The sequence below is a fragment of the Ranitomeya imitator genome, chromosome 5 (genome assembly GCF_032444005.1).
Source record: "Ranitomeya imitator isolate aRanImi1 chromosome 5, aRanImi1.pri, whole genome shotgun sequence".
Classification (NCBI taxonomy): domain Eukaryota; kingdom Metazoa; phylum Chordata; class Amphibia; order Anura; family Dendrobatidae; genus Ranitomeya; species Ranitomeya imitator.
Window position 1 is genome coordinate 454,597,934 of NC_091286.1, and position 18,275 is coordinate 454,616,208.

The 18,275-nt window shown below is 45.5% G+C and overlaps 1 long non-coding RNA gene across 1 annotated transcript in view; it reads right to left on the reverse strand.

The window, feature by feature from the left end:
- Nucleotides 1–18,275, reverse strand: part of LOC138680809 (uncharacterized) — a 267,142-nt gene that overhangs the window by 170,380 nt on the left and 78,487 nt on the right. The window contains exon 4 of the long non-coding RNA XR_011321780.1: nucleotides 901–1,070. This is a non-coding gene — a long non-coding RNA (uncharacterized lncRNA). The remainder of the gene's footprint in view (nucleotides 1–900; nucleotides 1,071–18,275) is intronic.

The window sequence follows — 18,275 nt, forward strand, 5'->3', positions numbered from 1 at the left end:
TCTCTTGCAAGTCAGTGAGTGTGGGGAAACTATCGAGCTGCACTCTGATGATATTTGAGTGCAGTCTGATTTTCACGGACGGCACAACAGAGAAGATGTAGAATTTTTTGCTCCATCTCCTCCTCATCAGAGCGAATCAGATCACACTGTGATCACTCTGGTGAGGATCAGGTCACACTGTGATCACCCTGGAGAGAATCGGATCACACTATCATCGCTCTGATCAAACTCTGAAGTGTCATTTGTATACTTCTCTCCAATATATGCTCGTGTGACCCAATGGCATGAGGCCACGTGAATATTTGGTGAGTTTTTTACCTCAGTATTTGTAAGCCAGAACCAGGGGTGGGTGATAAATGCAGAAATGGTGCATATGTTTCTATTTAACTTTTTTCCGATTGTTTCACTCCTATTTTGGCTTGCAAATACTGAGGTAAAAAATGCACCAAATACTCAACGTGTGAACATGGTCTTAAAGTTCTGTTTTCCAGTTTGTCAATACTCGCCAAAAGCCGAAGTATATCCCAGCAGGTAAAGAATTTTCCCCTTTTCCCTTTACCTCTTTTAGGCAAATTAGATAGATGAACAGATCTCCTGAGCACCATTGTTAAGGCTATGGTATGTCAGCACAGATTTAAATAATAATAATAATATGATCATCGCTATGCAGGAATTCATAGGCATACAGTCAATGAATACGTATGTTGTAAGTGTTCTTTTGAATCATCTACATGGAAAATGAATGTAGTTTCTGGCATAGAGAGGAAATGTTTTGATTCAGTTATAAAGTATGAGAATGCTGAAACGTGGCATATAGTAAAGCGGCCGTGTCACTCGTACAGCTGATTTCATTGTTTTGTCTGTTTTGATTAGAATGGCTGTGAATGGGGTACGGATTACCTGAGGTGGACGGCTTATATCGACATAGTAACTCTTTCTTCGCAGACTCCATGGTACAGTAGGTTAGGCCGTACCTGCTCCAGCAATGACTCAGTCCTTCAGTCGGCTTGCTGTGTGGTCTGCACCGCTCCGGTATCCAGCTGTTCACAGCCAAATCAGGCTGCCATGGCCTATCAGGAATGATATGGTGATGTACATGTAAGCGTTCTGCCACTGACAACAGGAAGGACAAATTAGACTTTATTCCATTTCTAAGTCTATGAGATTAAAGCAAACACAGTCTCAAGTCGTGATTGAAGCCCACACTGCAGCTAATGAATACACAGCTCAAACAGTCCAAGCCCATTTTATTTCTTCTCCAAAGCCCAGCAACTGTTATATTTAATACACGGCCTATTGATGACTCATTCTGCACATACAGACCTTAGATCACTCATATTAGCTTAGTTCACATATTAAATACAGATTAAAAGGGAAAGAACACCACAGGATACATTCTCATTTGAACAAATATGAGATTTAATTTAAAGGGGTTTTCCGGAATAACTTTTATTTAAAATGTGCCTTCTTGCAACTCTAAGAAACTCTGTAAGTTATACACTGACAATATCGCTTACCGCATCTGAGATTGTGATCCATAGCGGGTGATCCAACTATCTCCACTTAATTTCTGTATGAGATCTTGTATTATGTAAGGAGATGTCCATGCTGCCCACATTTCCATCTTGAAGAAACAAGTTTACTACTATGCAGTGTAATGTGAACTGTGATATGTAATCAGAATTGTGATGTGTGTTAAAGGTGTTAGTAATACTGATAGTGTGTGTAGTTTGACAGTAGGGAGGGTGAGAGTTAATGTTTGGGACTAGCCCAGAGTGGGTGGGGATGGGTTGAAGGGAAAATTACAATTTCCTGTCAGAAAGTCAGATAGGGCCAGCAGTGCATAAAAAAAGGACCTAAGGTCTATTGTGAGCATTGCCAAGTATAGGGTGTCCCTAAAGTGAGAAGAGAACGAAGGAAAGAGATAGCAAGATCTGAAGCAGAAGTGACTAAGAGACTGAGTGATCAATCGGAGATGGGTCCTGGAGGAAAACGCCTAGCAGAAAGGTCCAGAGTTTATACAGTGGGGCAAAAAAGTATTTAGTCAGTGAGCAATAGTGCAAGTTCCACCACTTAAAAAGATGAGAGGCGTCTGTAATTTACATCATAGGTAGACCTCAACTATGGGAGACAAACTGAGAAAAAAAAATCCAGAAAATCACATTGTCTGCTTTTTTATCATTTTTTTTGCATATTATGGTGGAAAATAAGTATTTGGTCAGAAACAAACAATCAAGATTTCTGGCTCTCACAGACCTGTAACTTCTTCTTTAAGAGTCTCCTCTTTCCTCCACTCATTACCTGTAGTAATGGCACCTGTTTAAACTTGTTATCAGTATAAAAATACACCTGTGCACACCCTCAAACAGTCTGACTCCAAACTCCACTATGGTGAAGACCAAAGAGCTGTCAAAGGACACCAGAAACAAAATTGTAGCCCTGCACCAGGCTGGGAAGACTGAATCTGCAATAGCCAACCAGCTTGGAGTGCAGAAATCAACAGCGGGAGCAATAATTAGAAAATGGAAGACATACAAGACCACTGATAATCTCCCTCGATCTTGGGCTCCACGCAAAATCCCACCCCGTGGGGTCAGAATGATCACAAGAACGGTGAGCAAAAATCCCAGAACCACGCGGGGGGACCTAGTGAATGAACTGCAGAGAGCTGGGACCAATGTAACAAGGCCTACCATAAGTAACACACTACGCCACCATGGACTCAGATCCTGCAGTGCCAGACGTGTCCCACTGCTTAAGACAGTACATGTCCGGGCCCGTCTGAAGTTTGCTAGAGAGCATTTGGATGATCCAGAGGAGTTTTGGGAGAATGTCCTATGGTCTGATGAAACCAAACTGGAACTGTTTGGTAGAAACACAACTTGTCGTGTTTGGAGGAAAAATAATACTGAGTTGCATCCATCAAACACCATACCTACTGTAAAGCATGGTGGTGGAAACATCATGCTTTGGGGCTGTTTATCTGCAAAGGGGCCAGGACGACTGATCCGGGTACATGAATGAATGAATGGGGCCATGTATTGTGAGATTTTGAGTGCAAACCTCCTTCCATCAGCAAGGGCATTGAAGATGAAACGTGGCTGGGTCTTTCAACATGACAATGATCCAAAGCACACCTCCAGGGCAACGAAGGAGTGGCTTCGTAAGAAGCATTTCAAGGTCCTGGAGTGGCCTAGCCAGTCTCCAGATCTCAACCCTATAGAAAACCTTTGGAGGGAGTTGAAAGTCCGTGTTGCCAAGCGAAAAGCCAAAAACATCACTGCTCTAGAGGAGATCTGCATGGAGGAATGGGCCAACATACCAACAACAGTGTGTGGCAACCTTGTGAAGACTTACAGAAAACGTTTGACCTCTGTCATTGCCAACAAAGGATATATTACAAAGTATTGAGATGAAATTTTGTTTCTGACCAAATACTTATTTTCCACCATAATATGCAAATAAAATGTTAAAAAAACAGACAATGTGATTTTCTGGATTTTTTTTTCTCAGTTTGTCTCCCATAGTTGAGGTCTACCTATGATGTAAATTACAGACGCCTCTCATCTTTTTAAGTGGTGGAACTTGCACTATTGCTGACTGACTAAATACTTTTTTGCCCCACTGTAACTGTTGAAGACAACAGGACTGAGTATGCCAGATGAGTAGAAAGTCCCAGGTGGGAGTTCCAGAACGTCAGAGAGATTGAAGCTAAGTCCGGCCTTACTGGTACCCTAACAGGAAAGAAGATGCAGAAACGCTTGACGAGTAAATGACCCTTGCTAAATGGGACTGAAGAGTTGAGCTGGGTTGTGGCGAAGTAGTGTGAAACAGTGGAGCTAGAGGACAAGTAGACAAATTAAAGAGAAAAAATAAAGAAAGGAGAACAAAATAAGAAAAGATGAAGTAATCTGTAAGTGGCAAATGGATCACGTTGTAAAGGAAACGTTCATAAGACATAAGACGTTCAGGAAAAGTTTATTTTTGACTGGTGGTCTCCCTTATCGAACTGTCCAACACCTGGTCCTGGCACACCAGCAACATCGGATATATGTAGCCCGCCTCTAGGCCTGGTTCCTAACAATGCATATTAGTATGTGCGTGTGCTGTTGTGCCCCAGAGCGGCAATTGAGGTGACCAATACTTCCAATGTGGAAGTAGTCAAGCAGACACAGCTCATGTATGCAATGTACAGCATGTAACCTACAACCTACTTTTCAATTTGTCCAGGATCCCGTTTTGTCTTAACTTGCCCTGAAATCTATCAACCCTTCCCGCGGTGCCTGTTTGGGGCATTTGAAGCACCCAGTTAAACATACCAGATTTACCATAAGGGTATGTGCACACGTCAGGATTTCTTGCAAAAATTTCCTGATAGAAACCGGACATTTCTGCCAGAAATCCGCATGCGTATTTTTCACGTTTTTTATGCATTTTTTGTGCATTTTTTGCGTTTTTCCCCAATGCATTAAATAGCGGGAAAAACGCAAAAAATCCGCAAAATTAATGAGCATGCTGCTTTTTGTACCGCGATGCGTTTTTTTCGCTGAAAAAAAACGCCTCATGTGCACAAAAATTGCATAATGCATTCTAAATGATAGGATGCATATGTATGCATTTTAATGCGTTTTTATAGCGAATGAAACGTGAAAAAAACACAAAAAAAACTGAACTTGTGCACATACCCTAAAAATGAAAATGACTTCTTAGCACCTAAGTGGGAGTTGTTTCTGCGCTTGTGCTTGGATTTTTACAAACCTCATTCATATTTATAGAGAAGTTAAAAAATAATTTGCAACAAATCAGTCATGCTTGAACAAACCCTTAGGAAACATCGGACCGGACCGGACGTTCACATTAGACAGGAGACGCATGATGGTTGAATAAACAACAAATATACGACTAGTGAACGATCATTACATAGACGCAGCCATACATATTTTAGTCCATGTAGGCCATTATAGTGGTTCAAACAAATTTTATATGTTCAATGAAACCAAGAAGTAAGCAAGTAATATTTCTGTAAAGTTTTATCAAAGAAAGATCATTCCTGAATCTTTAGGCCGATTATCGGACAAAATATTCACACATGACCAATTTCAATTTAAACGATAGTGGAGTGAGATCTTTAGGCTAAGGCTACTTTCACACTAGCGTCGGCATTCGGCCCGTCGCGTTGCGTCGGGCCGAGATTCCGACGCTAGCGTTTGATGCGCCGCACAACGGGTGCAGCTGATGCATTTCTCTGGCGCATCCGCTGCCCCATTGTGAGGTGCGGGGAGGTGGGGGCGGAGTTCCGGCCGCACATGCGCGGTCGGAAAAAGCGGTCCGTCGGCAGCAAAAAACGTTACATTTAACGTTTTTTGATCCTGGCGGTCCGCCACAACATGGCGCAACCGTCACACGACGGTTGCGACGTGTGTCAATACGTCGCAATGCGTCGGTAATGTTACTCTATGGGGCAAAAACGCATCCTGCAAACAACTTTGCAGGATGCGTTTTTCCCCTAAACGACGCATTGTGACGTATAGCAAAAACCGCCAGTGTGAAAGTAGCCTAAAACAATACGTTGTTGTAACGAGCGTTCGTTGTTACAGTTGATTGCATTGACCAGGTCCGGCATCTAGTCTGGTCATCTATGGCAGCCGAAGCTTCTGCGCCTGCCATTCTGGAAACCTCTCGCACTCATTAGGCCCTTCAATGTTATCACATGTTACAGTGGAGTTGAAAATCTGTTAGCTCAACGCTATTCCTCAAGGTTGAAATGTAAATTTTGCATCAGCTTTGGTCTAATGTATATTTTATGGAGACATGTAGTTTCATAGTTCCATTCCAGTGACAGGTGCTCTCTAATGAGGGTTCAAACCTAAAACAAAAAATGAGCTAAAATGAGTCATGTATTGTAAAACTAAGTAGTACAATGACCGAACTTTGCTAATTTTTACATTTTTATACATAGTTTGTTTTTTTTTTGCTCCTATGGGAAACTACCAAATGTATTGTAAAGTTGTTAGTTTCTGATTAGCAGCTTAGAAACTGGTGGTTGTCACTTTGGCAAAAGTGGCCACTACAACAAAACAGAAGAATGTCAAAATCTTTCTTAAAAAAAAACAAAAAAATAAAAACAAAACCCTTAATTATCAACTTATATCGGCTCTAACTTCATATTGGCTAATATGTAGCCAATAAAGGAAATCTATCAACAGGTTTTCGCCACCTAATCTGAGAGCAGTATAACATGGGCAAATAGACCCTGATTCCAATGATGCATCATTTACTGGGTTACTTCTACAGTTTTGCTAAAAATCAATGTTGTATCAGCAGGAGATTATCACTTGAGCTTTCGTATATACCTGCTGGCGTGTAAACCCCACCCCCACCAATGATAGACAGCTGTCATCAGTGGCGTGGATGGGGTTATACAGAGCTCAGCATTCAGGGAACTGATAGATTTGCAGCAGATAAAACAAAGATTGTATCAAAATGACCTCAAATAGCCCAGTAAGTGAAACATTGCTGGAATCATGGTCTCTGCCTATATGATGCTGCTCTCAGATGTTGCAGTAAAACCTTGGTGATAGATTCCCTTTAATGCATTTTGGGTGGAAAATGTATCTGATTTTTCCATATCATTTTGTTCTTGCATATCAGACACTCTACAATCTTTTCGGGATACATGTTTCAAATGTTCCTCCAAATAGCCCTGAATACATGGTAATGTCAGTCATATGATATAACACTCAGTGCACAGTACTATTCATGGGACTCAGAGAGAGATTATTCATTCACAAGGATGATACTGTAAGAGAAGGTTCACATTGGCAGGTTTGGGACAGGTCTGTCTTCATGAAGGGACTGTTATCATGATGAAGTGTCTAGGGAAGATGACTCACTGCAATAATGCATGTTCATGAATCTCACAGTTATTGGAGTGTATTTTTCCGTATTAGCACAACTATTAGTCAAGCCCACTACCCCCTCTGCCTGTGACTTGTCCTATTAAAGGAAAGATTAAGACAATCCATCACTTTTGGATATATAAATTAAAGGTTCTTAGTATCTGACAGCTAAAGAATTCTTTCCTGGTAAGGCAGTGATTTTCTTGAATTAAAGGCCTAAGCATAGCCCACCTACATATTGCCTTAAGACCACACCAGAGCCAGACTGTGCTTTCATTCTGTGGTGTCAGTTACTTAATAACTCATAGTAAAACCTCTTCAGATACAGACACTGATACAACTAACACAGCTCACACGACTTGAAAAATGTCTTCAAATCATGTTGATTATCACGTCTTTAACAAGTTGTAAAAAACTGTACAAAAGTATTCTGAGCAAATTTTAGCTTTAAATAAAAGTTTGGGGATTTATGGTAAATGTTTTTCAGACCTCTCTTCTTTCCCCAATAGTGGCCATGCACTCAGATACTGTAGCTACAGTCCTCAGCTAACTGCTACGTCATCCCATCCCATCAAATTACAATATGTATGGCAGCTTTAAGAATTTGTGCCAAATTATAAATTTGACCCCTATCATTGATTGTAAGAGGCGCAATTCCTCTGCTCAGTGTGTCTCGAAAGCAATGAGTGACAGCTCATCCTCCAATCTAGTGCAGGGGCGTGCTGAGCTGTCAGTATTTTAATAGACAGCTCAGCCATCCAATCTGAGACTGAGAGGTGCTAAGTTTCCTTCAGGTGTACTCTGTTCTGAGTGATTTCCCAGCTTCTTAGCTAAACTCTAATTTCCAGATCTCTGCCAGTCATAGCATTTGCTCTGTGGTGCATGTTTGGTTTGTATTGGACCACATTAGTCCAGTCAAAATACAAAAAAAAATACTTTAGCCTGAACAAATTCCAAGAAAGCATGTTATTGTTTTTTTTGTAGTATTACATGTAGGGAAAAACATACTAAAAGTTTACCAAGATAGGGTTACCACAAAGGGTCCAAACGTGACATCAAAAATATGGCCGCCAAAGCTGTAAAATGTTAAATGCGACTCGCCTTTCAGTGTCTATCATATTTCTTTTACAATTACTATTATTATATTTATTATTTAAAGATTTATTTATCTTCTTTTACAGAGCTGAGAATGATGGAAGGTCAAGAAACCTGCCCCTTATGAAGTAGAAGATGACGGAGAAAGAGTGGTGATTGGTGCGAAAGGAGCTGAAGGGATCAATAAAGCCAGTATTGAGAGGGGCATTAGCACTGTGTTAGCTGCTGGAGCATTGGTGCACAAGAGATGTCGTATGAACTACATAAACAAGAAGCAAATCGACTTGCATAAGAAAGCTACTTCCATTCATCGTTCACCTGCCAAGAGCGGTACACGGGTGTCTACTGGATCCTATGATAGCACCACACAGTGTTTGTTCTGTGGACATGAAGTGGTGGAGACAAGATCTAGTAGTGATTTCAATGACTATAGCTTTGTTAAAATGGATGGATTTGTAAGGTCCATCATGTCACATTGCAAACAGCGTAATGATGACTGGGCAATCACCATTCAAGGGAGAATCGCGTACTTTGGGAAGGACTTGCATGCTGCAGACTGTCTGTATCATTGTTCATGTGACATTAACTTTTGGACAAATTACGGAATTCCTTTGCGTCATGGTGGTGGATCTACTACAAAGAAACTGCGAAAGGTAGGGAGGCCGATGAACATGGACCAAGAGCAAGCGTTCTTAAGAAAGTATGCATTTCTCGAGGACAACGATGAAGAGCAACTGACTGTCAGAGATCTTGCAAAGAAAATGACGGAGTATCTTATAGAAGGAGACAGTGCTGCCTATAGTAATAAATGACTGAGGTATAGGCTGGAGGAGAGGTATGGTATTCTATTCATAGCAGAGTGTGAAGGTTTGCCTAACATTGTAACTTTCCATGAAAAGACCAGAATAATCCTGAGGGACTATTTCCGTAGTCAGGAAATGGATGAAAAAGCCCAGAAGAGAGCCATCATAGAGACTGTGGCCAATCTAATCAAGAGCGATATCAAGTCTAAGATCCCATCTTCAACCGATGAATATCCGAAGACTTCTTCGCTTGAATGTCAGTCTGCATTAGATTATCTCCCCCTGAGTTTGCTTTGCTTATTTGAAACCCTCTTCATTGGAAAGGACATTCACAGGAAGGTCGCAAGCATTGGACAATCAGTTGTTCAGGCTGTACGTCCCAGGGCTGTAGTAGCTCCATTGCAGCTTGGGTTAGCAGTCCAGCTCCATCATCATTTCAGGTCTCGATTTCTTGTAGACAGTCTCTCAGCAATGGGATAGTGCTCATCATATTCAGAAGTTCAGCGATTCGAGGAAAACGCTGCCGCTTCTGTTGGCCAGGATGTACTCGGTGGTACCATAGACAGACTGGATACGGCACTGCTGTTCGCTGCGGACAACCGATCTGCTGCCTGCAACATCCTTCAGCATGACCGGTTTGGCAGTGGGTCAGTAATGGTGTTGGGTGTCATTTCTTTGGAGGGCCGCACAGTCCTCCATGTGCTTGCCAGAGGTAGCCTGACTGCCATTAGGTACCGAGATGAGATCCTCAGACCCCTTGTGAGACCATATGCTGGTGCGGTTCGCCCTGGGTTCCTCCTAATGCAGGACAATGCCAGACCTCATGTGGCTGGAGTGTGTCAGCAGTTCCTGCAAGATGAAGGCATTGCAGCAATGGAATGGCCCGCCCGTTCCCCAGACATGAATCCAATTGAGCACATTTGGGACATCCTGTCTCGCTCCATTCACCAACGTCACATTGCACCACAGACTATCCAGGAGTTGGCGGATGCTTTAGTCCAGGTCTGGGAGGAGATCCCTCAGAAGACCATCCGCCACCTCATCAGGAGCATGCCCAGGCGTTGTACAGTAGGGCGGTCATACAGGCACGGTGAGGCCACAAACAATACTGATCATCTTGTCCTTGTCATGAGGCATTTCCACTGAAGTTGTATCAGCCTGTAATTTGATTTTCCACTTTGATTTTGAGTATCATTCCAAATCCAGACCTCCTTGGGATATTCATTTTGATTTACATTGATAATTGTTATGTTTTATTGTTCTGAACACATTCCACTATGCAATAAATAAAAATCCGCTACTGGAATATTTCATTCAGAGATATCTAGGATGTGGAATTTTAGTGTTCCCTTTATTTTTTTGAGCAGTGTATATATATATATATATATATGTATATATATATATATATATATATAATATATAATATACAGGGTGGAGCGCGGTAATTTGCTTTTTTGCACTGCATGCTGTGGCGGCACTGTCGGTCGAAGAGAGGGGAGAGTGGGTGTGGCTTACAGTGGCTGATGGGAGATTTGTATTCCTCTGCCTTTCAGTTGCCATCATGCAGTGGACACGTGAGGAGAGGTCATTTTGTGTTGAAGCGTATTTTTCAAATGCCCACTTGATCATTGCAGTGCAGCGTGCTTTTCGTTTACAATTCGCTGTTCCTCCACGCGGACGTGTTCCTGGACGGCAATCAATTGTAAATTGGGTGAATGCATTCAGAACAGCAGGGAATGTGTCATGTGTACGAAGGGGACCTGAGAGAAGGATTACAACACCACAAAACATCGAGAGAGTTAGAGCAGCAGTACTGCAATCTCCGAAACGCTCTGCTCGGAAGCAATCATTTGCTCTTGGCATTTCAAGACGTTCTCTCCACCGGATTCTTCATGATGAACTGAATTTTCACCCGTATAAAATGTGTGTGGTCCAACATTTGTCAGCATGGGACTATTTGACACGGCGGACCTCTTGTGAAGACATGTTAGCAACGATACCCCGTGACGCAATTGTGGTTTTTTCTGATGAGGCACATTTTCACCTCAGTGGGTGTGTAAACAAACAAAATATGCGTTACTGGAGTGAAACAAACCCCAGAGAAGTTCACGAGAGACCTCTGCATTCGGACCGCGTCACTGTGTGGTGCGCCATATCACGAGTAGGCATCATCGGTCCTTACTTTTTTCAGGATAATGGTCGTGCCATAACTGTGAACTCCGAACGGTACTTGTCTATGATACAGGATTATTTTCAGCCGGCTCTTGAGGCAATGGAACTAGAGGATACATGGTTCCAACAGGATGGTGCCACTGCACACACAGCGAGGGTTACCATGAATTGTTTGAGGCAAATGTTTCCTGGACGGCTTATCTCTTTGAGGGGAGATGTGAACTGGCCAGCACGCTCACCAGATTTAGCCCCATGCGATTTTTTCCTTTGGGGTTACCAGAAGTCTAAGGTGTATATCAACCGTCCCAACACCTTGGAAGACCTAAGGAACAATATTGAAGCTGAAATTGGCAGAATACCAGTGGACATGCTTGTTAGAGTTCATGAAAACTTCAGAAAACGTATGCAGCAGTGTGTGGATCGCGAAGGTCGACATTTGCCAGATACACTATTTAAAACTATGTAATTTAAAAATTCCATTACTGTTCAGTATAATTAAAATATAAAATAAATTTTTCTAATGATCATAATTTTTTTATTTCATTCCCAAATCAGCAAATTACCGCGCTCCACCCTGTATAAAGCTGAATGTGTGTATGTGTGTATGTGTGTATGTATGTATGTATGTATGTATGTCCGGTATTGGCATCTGCACCGTCGCAGCTACAGCCACAAAATTTTGCACAGTCACACATCTGGACCCCGAGAGCATCATAGGCTATGTTGTGAGGCGAAATTTTAACCCCGCGTGTTTCAATTCACCAAATAGTTTTGCCCCTATCTACATAATGGGGAAAAAGTGAAAGGAAAAGTGTTGGAGGCGTCGCAGCTACAGCCACAAAATTTTTCACAGTCACACGTCTGGACCCTGAGAGCGTCATAGGCTATGTTGTGAGGTGAAATTTTAACCCCGCGCTTTCCAATTCACCAAACAATTTTGCCCCTATCTACATAATGGGGAAAAAGTGAAAGGAAAAGTGTTGAAGGCAAATTGACAGCTGCCAGATGTGAACAAGGGGGACTTAAAGAGTGAGAGCGATGGCGCCAAAGAGTATATACCGTACAGTTGCTAAGGTGCGGTCCCGACATGGGATACTCACCACACACGGGGATATGAACACACACACAAAAGGCGCCACACACTACCACGTGCTTGAACACATATACCACCCTCAGCACACATTTCACCACACATACACCAACCTTGCCACATAAAAGTCGAAACACAAAAGTCGCCGCTCAAAACTTGCCACGTGCAAAACTCGCCACATGCAAAACTAGGCTCACGCAGAACTCGCCACACGTGCAAAACTCACCTCATGGAAAACTCGCCACATGCAAAACTTGCACACGCGGAAAAATTGCCACATGCAAAAGTTGCCTCACACAAAACTTGCACATACTTGCACATACTCAAAACGCACCACACACAAAACTCACCACGCGCAAAACTCGCCATGCACAAAACTTGCTGCACACAACTTGCTACACTAACCTGTCACATGCAACTCGACACACAAAAAGTTGCTATACGCATGTCGCCACACAAAACTCATCTCACAAAAGTCGCTACATGCATGTCGCCACATGCAACTCAACACACACAACTTGACACATGAAACTCGCCCTAAAACACACACAAGTCTGGTATTATCAGTATTATTTAGTAAAAATCTGATTAATAAGCAGACAAAATACAAGAGCAACAAATGTACCATATAGGTGTTAGGGCTAGCGGAAGGCACCAAATAATAAGACAGATAGAGTATGGTGCGTTCGCAGCCCGGGGTCCACCGTGCAGAGATGGAACCTGCTGCCAAGTAATGACGGACTATATGGCGGTACAAAGTGAATACACACACGGGTTAACCTCACCCGGTGTGAAGGAAGCGAACCCTGTTGCATCACAGGGCCGCGGTACCGCACCAAGAGCGCAAGCAAGGAGTCTCAGAACTCAATCCCAAGACACAGGATTTGAGTACATAGACCTCATGCGCTCGACACCGCAACTGGGGTGTCAGAGTGACAGCATTAGAAGCACGAGAGTGCATGCAGTGCTGCACAGGCGAACGCCACTAACCACCCAGGCTTGGGTCAGGAAGGCGCTGTGAAATCACACGGCGCCGCACTGGCGGTCATAGCAATAAAACGCTGTATTGTGTGTTTACGTGCTGATGGCTAAGTCGGGTGCTAGATAGCAATCCTTCATTCGCGACCAGTCAACAACACTAGGAATGGGAATGTGGGAATGATTAGGAGCTTTCATTCATCGACATACATCCATCAACACACACACATTATCAAGTCTATACTAGCGCATGGCTGTGCGGTCATGCGCAGCTTATATAGTTGCAGCACGTTCAGGACCCTCCAATAAAGGACCAATGGGAAGCTGCTACCGAAGTTTTGCCCTTTCAGGACCTTCCTGGAGGACCAATGGGATGTGCTGCAGTACCTGAGCATGTGACCCTCGATCTCCAACGGGAGGCCTTGCCCTGGGCATGCTCAGAAAGAGAAAAGCAGGACTTAGCCCCAAAAGCATCTGCTCGCCGCTGCCCAACACTGACTTCAATGGCAGAAGCAGGAAAAGCAGCAGTAACTCTTTGTACAGAGTGAGACTGAGCAAGACGCTGGGACCAACGTCTCCGCTGAGCAGACTCCACTGCGGCTGGAGAAGAATGGAAGACCGCAGCGGAGATGGCTTGAGATTCCCCTTGTGCAGAAGCGGGAACTCGACACCTAACAATACCCCCCCTCCTAGGGCCCCCCCTCCTTGGGCCTCGCTACGTTCGAAGGCAACAACGAGCTGTGGAGCCCGAATGTGCTCAGCAGGCTCCCAGGACCTATCCTCAGGGCCGTAACCCTGCCAGTCCACCAAATAAAATTTTTTGCCACGTACCACCTTGCACCCCAAAATAGCGTTCACCTCGAAATCGTCCGTAGACGAACCCGATGTCCCGGCAGATGACTCAGAAAACCGGGACATGTATACGGGCTTAAGGAGGGACACATGAAACGTGTCGGTGATACCAAGGCGTGGAGGAAGAGCCAGACGGTAGACCGCAGGATTAACCTGTTTGAGGACCTTGAAGGGACCCAAGTAGCGAGGTGCAAACTTAGTGGACTCAACACGCAGCCTGATGTTACGGGCGGAGAGCCACACTAAATCGCCAGGAGCAAAGGTTGGGGCAGGGACCCGATGTGCATCGGCGGAGGACCTCATTCTCTCCTTCGAGGCCCGAATGGCATCCTGAGTGCGGTCCCAAATGTCCCGTGCCTCCACAGCCCAATCTGCCTCCCTGGAGTCAGTGGAAGACACGGGCATGGGCACAGGGACACGTGGATGCTGGCCGTAATTTAGGAGGAATGGAGTCTGACCGGTGGAGTCGGCTACGGCGTTGTTAAGTGCAAACTCTGCCCACGGAAACAAGGATGCCCAGTCATCCTGCCTGGCAGAAACAAAATGTCGTAAATATGTGACCAAGGTCTGGTTGGCCCTCTCTACCAACCCATTCGTCTCGGGATGATATGCCGAAGAGAGATTCAACTCAATACTGAGTAGACGACAAAGCTCTCTCCAGAATCAAGACGCAAACTGGGGACCCCGGTCACTAACAATTTTGTCTGGCAAACCGTGTAGGCGAAAGATATGTTTGAGGAACAAGACAGCCAAAGCCCGTACAGGAGGTAGCCGTGGAAGAGGCACCAAGTGCACCATTTTGGAAAAATGGTCGGTGATCACCCAGATAATGGTGCAGTTACGAGACTTGGGTAAGCCCACCACAAAGTAAATCCCGACCATCTCCCAGGGCCTGTCCGCCACCGGCAGAGGGTAAAGCAAACCAGCTGGCCGTTGCCGAGGGGACTTGTTCTTGGCGCAAGAGACACATGCCCGAACATATTCTGCGACATCACGAGCCATATGCGGCCACCAGTATGTCCTCGCCAGTAACTCAGACGTCCTTTTGGAACCAAAATGTCCACCCACCCTGGACGAGTGTGCCCAAGAGAGAACCTCCGGTCGCAAGCTGGATGGTGCAAACGTCTTGCCCGGAGGCACAGACTCTAGCGAAACTGGGGCCACAGTTCTCAAGCTCTCGGTGGGGACAATAAGCCGAGGCTCCTCTTCCTCCTCCGCAGATGACACAACGGAGCGAGAGAGAGCGTCAGCCCGAATGTTTCTCTCCCCAGAAAGAAAATGGAGGGTGAAATGAAACCGGGAGAAGAACAAGAACCATCTGGCCTGGCGAGAATTCAACCGCTGGGCTGTCTGCAGGTACACCAAATTTTTATGGTCTGTGAAGACTTGGAAGGGAAAACGAGCTCCCTCCAAGAGATGTCTCCACTCCGAGAAAGCCAACTTCATGGCTAGCAACTCCCTGTCCCCGATGGAATAATTCCTCTCTGCTGGTGAGAAGGTCTTAGAGAAGAAGAAGCAAGGATGCTTCCGACCTGGAGCATCCTTTTGGAAGAGGACCGCTCCAGCACCAACAGAAGAGGCATCCACCCCCATGATAAATGGCTTATCAACATCGGGGCGATGTAGGATGGGAGCGCTAGCGAAGTGTGACTTCATGGAGTTAAAGGCCTTGGAGACCTCCTCAGACCACAATTTGGGATTTGCCCCCTTCTTGGTGAGGGCAACCAAGGGAGCTACCAAAGTTGAGAAGTGTGGAATGAACTGGCGATAATAATTAATGAACCCCATAAAGCGCTGCACCGCTTTAAGAGAATGAGGTTCCTGCCAGTCCATCACAGCCTGTAGTTTGGCAGGATCCATAGCCAATCCCTGGGCAGAGATGATATAGCCCAGGAAAGGTAAGGACTCCTGCTCGAACATACAGTTCTCCAACTTGGCATAGAGGGAGTTTGCCCGTAGGAGGTCGAAGACTTTGCAAACATCTCTCCGGTGGGAGTCAATATCTGGAGAGTAGATGAGAATATCATCCAGATAGACTACGACCGAGGTGGAGAGCATATCCCGGAAGATGTCGTTCACAAAGTCTTGGAAAACGGCTGGGGCATTGCAGAGCCCGAAGGGCATCACCAGATATTCATAGTGCCCATCCGTGGTGTTAAAAGCCGTCTTCCATTCGTCCCCCTCACGGATGCGAATCAGGTTGTAAGCACCCCGCAGATCTAATTTAGTAAATACCCTTGCTCCCCGAAGCCTATCGAATAGCTCAGATATCAAGGGCAAAGGATACTCATTCTTAACGGTGATGGCGTTAAGACCCCTGTAGTCTATGCATGGACGCAATTCCCCATTCTTCTTCTGCACGAAGAAGAACCCTGCCCCAGCAGGTGACACTGACTTCCTAATGAATCCTCTTGCCAGATTTTCCTGGATGTACTGTGACATTGCCTCCGTCTCCGGGAGAGATAACGGATAGACTCGACCCCGGGGAGGCTCAGCACCAGGCAAGAAATCAATAGGACAGTCATAGGGGCGATGGGGCGGAAGGGTCTCCGCCGCCTATTTGGAGAACACGTCTGCATAAGACCAATACTGCTTGGGGAGAGAGGATAGATCTGCAGGTACCTCTGTAGTAGCAACCTGAATGCACTCCCTCTGACACCTACCCCCACAAGATTCGCCCCATACCAGAATTCTGCCTGAGGACCACTCGATATGAGGAGAGTGGTACCGTAGCCAAGGTATTCCCAACAGGACCTCATCAATTCCCTCAGGAATGATGAGCAGAGATATAATCTCCTGATGAGATGGCGACATGGACAGAGTAAAAGGGATGGTCTGGTGTGTTATCTGTGAGGGCAGTGTCGATCCATTCACCACTCGTACCGTTACTGGTTGAGCTAGCATAACCAGGGGTATTGCATGACATTGGGCGAAGGCAGAAGACATAAAATTGCCCTCCGCCCCAGAATCCACGCAGAGCTCTACCGAGTGGGAGAATGAGCCTATAATAATTGTCCCCTTAAAGGACAATTTGGAGGCACACGTCGCCGTGTCTAGTGTACCTCCACCTACTACCACTAGACGCTGACGTTTCCTCGACCGCTGAGGACACCTGGTGGCTAGATGCCCTGACTGCTGGCAAACATGACAGACCTTGAGTGCACAAGCGGTCCGGGACTTAGATCCCGCTCGTGACACTTCCATGGCCTCATGTGACTCAGGAACCAGGACCGGAGATGCCAGAGGTTTGGCGAAGGTAGGAGCCAGCCGAAACCTCTGCCTACACTGGGCTCGCTCTAACCTCCGCTCGTTAAAACGGAGGTCAATTCGAGTAGAGACAGTTATTAACTCCTCCAGTGTGGCAGGAATCTCCATAGTGGCCAGAGCGTCCTTTACGTGATCAGCCAGGCCCCTCCAAAATATGGGGATAAGGGCTTTATCCGACCACTCCAGCTCAGAAGCTAAAGTGCGGAATTGGACGGCAAAATGACTGACCAAGGACTCACCCTGAGTTAATGCCAGCAGTTGGAGCGCAGTATCATGGGTGACTTGAGGTCCTAAAAAGACCTGTTTCAGAGTGCTCAGGAACAGCGGAGCACTCTGCACCACATGATTGCCACGCTCCCACAGCGGCGTAGCCCATTCCAACGCCCTGTCCGACAAGAGAGACACTATAAATCCCACCTTAGCCCGCTCTGTGGGAAAACGTGCAGCCAGGAGCTCGAGGTGAATAGAGCACTGACTCACGAATCCCCTACAAAATTTGCTATCACCAGAAAATTTTTCTGGCAGCGGGAGGCGAGATAATGTCGGAACAGGGGTGGCAATGGACAAGGTTGCTGCAGCCACGCTAGCAGCCTGTACAGCAACTGCGGTAACATCCACAGCTGAGGTTGAGCTCTTGAGAGCCGCCAACCTACCCTCCAGCTGCTGGATATACCGCAAGGATTGCTGTTTGTCCGTAATTACTAGCCAGACCCTGGCGCTAGTATAATGTTAGGGCTAGCGGAATGCACCAAATAATAAGACAGATAGAGTATGGTGCGTTCGCAGCCCGGGGTCCACCGTGCAGAGATGGAACCTGCTGCCAAGTAATGACGGACTACTGTATATGGTGGTACAAAGTGAATACACACACGGGTTAACCTCACCCGGTGTGAATGAAGCGAACCCTGTTGCATCACAGGGCCGCGGTACCGCACCAAGAGCACAAGCAAGGAGTCTCAGAACTCAATCCCAAGACACAGGATTTGAGTACATAGACCTTATGCGCTCGACACCGCAACTGGGGTGTCAGAGTGACAGCATTAGAAGCACGAGAGTGCATGCAGTGCCGCACAGGCGAACACCACTAACCACCCAGGCTTGGGTCAGGAAAGCGCTGTG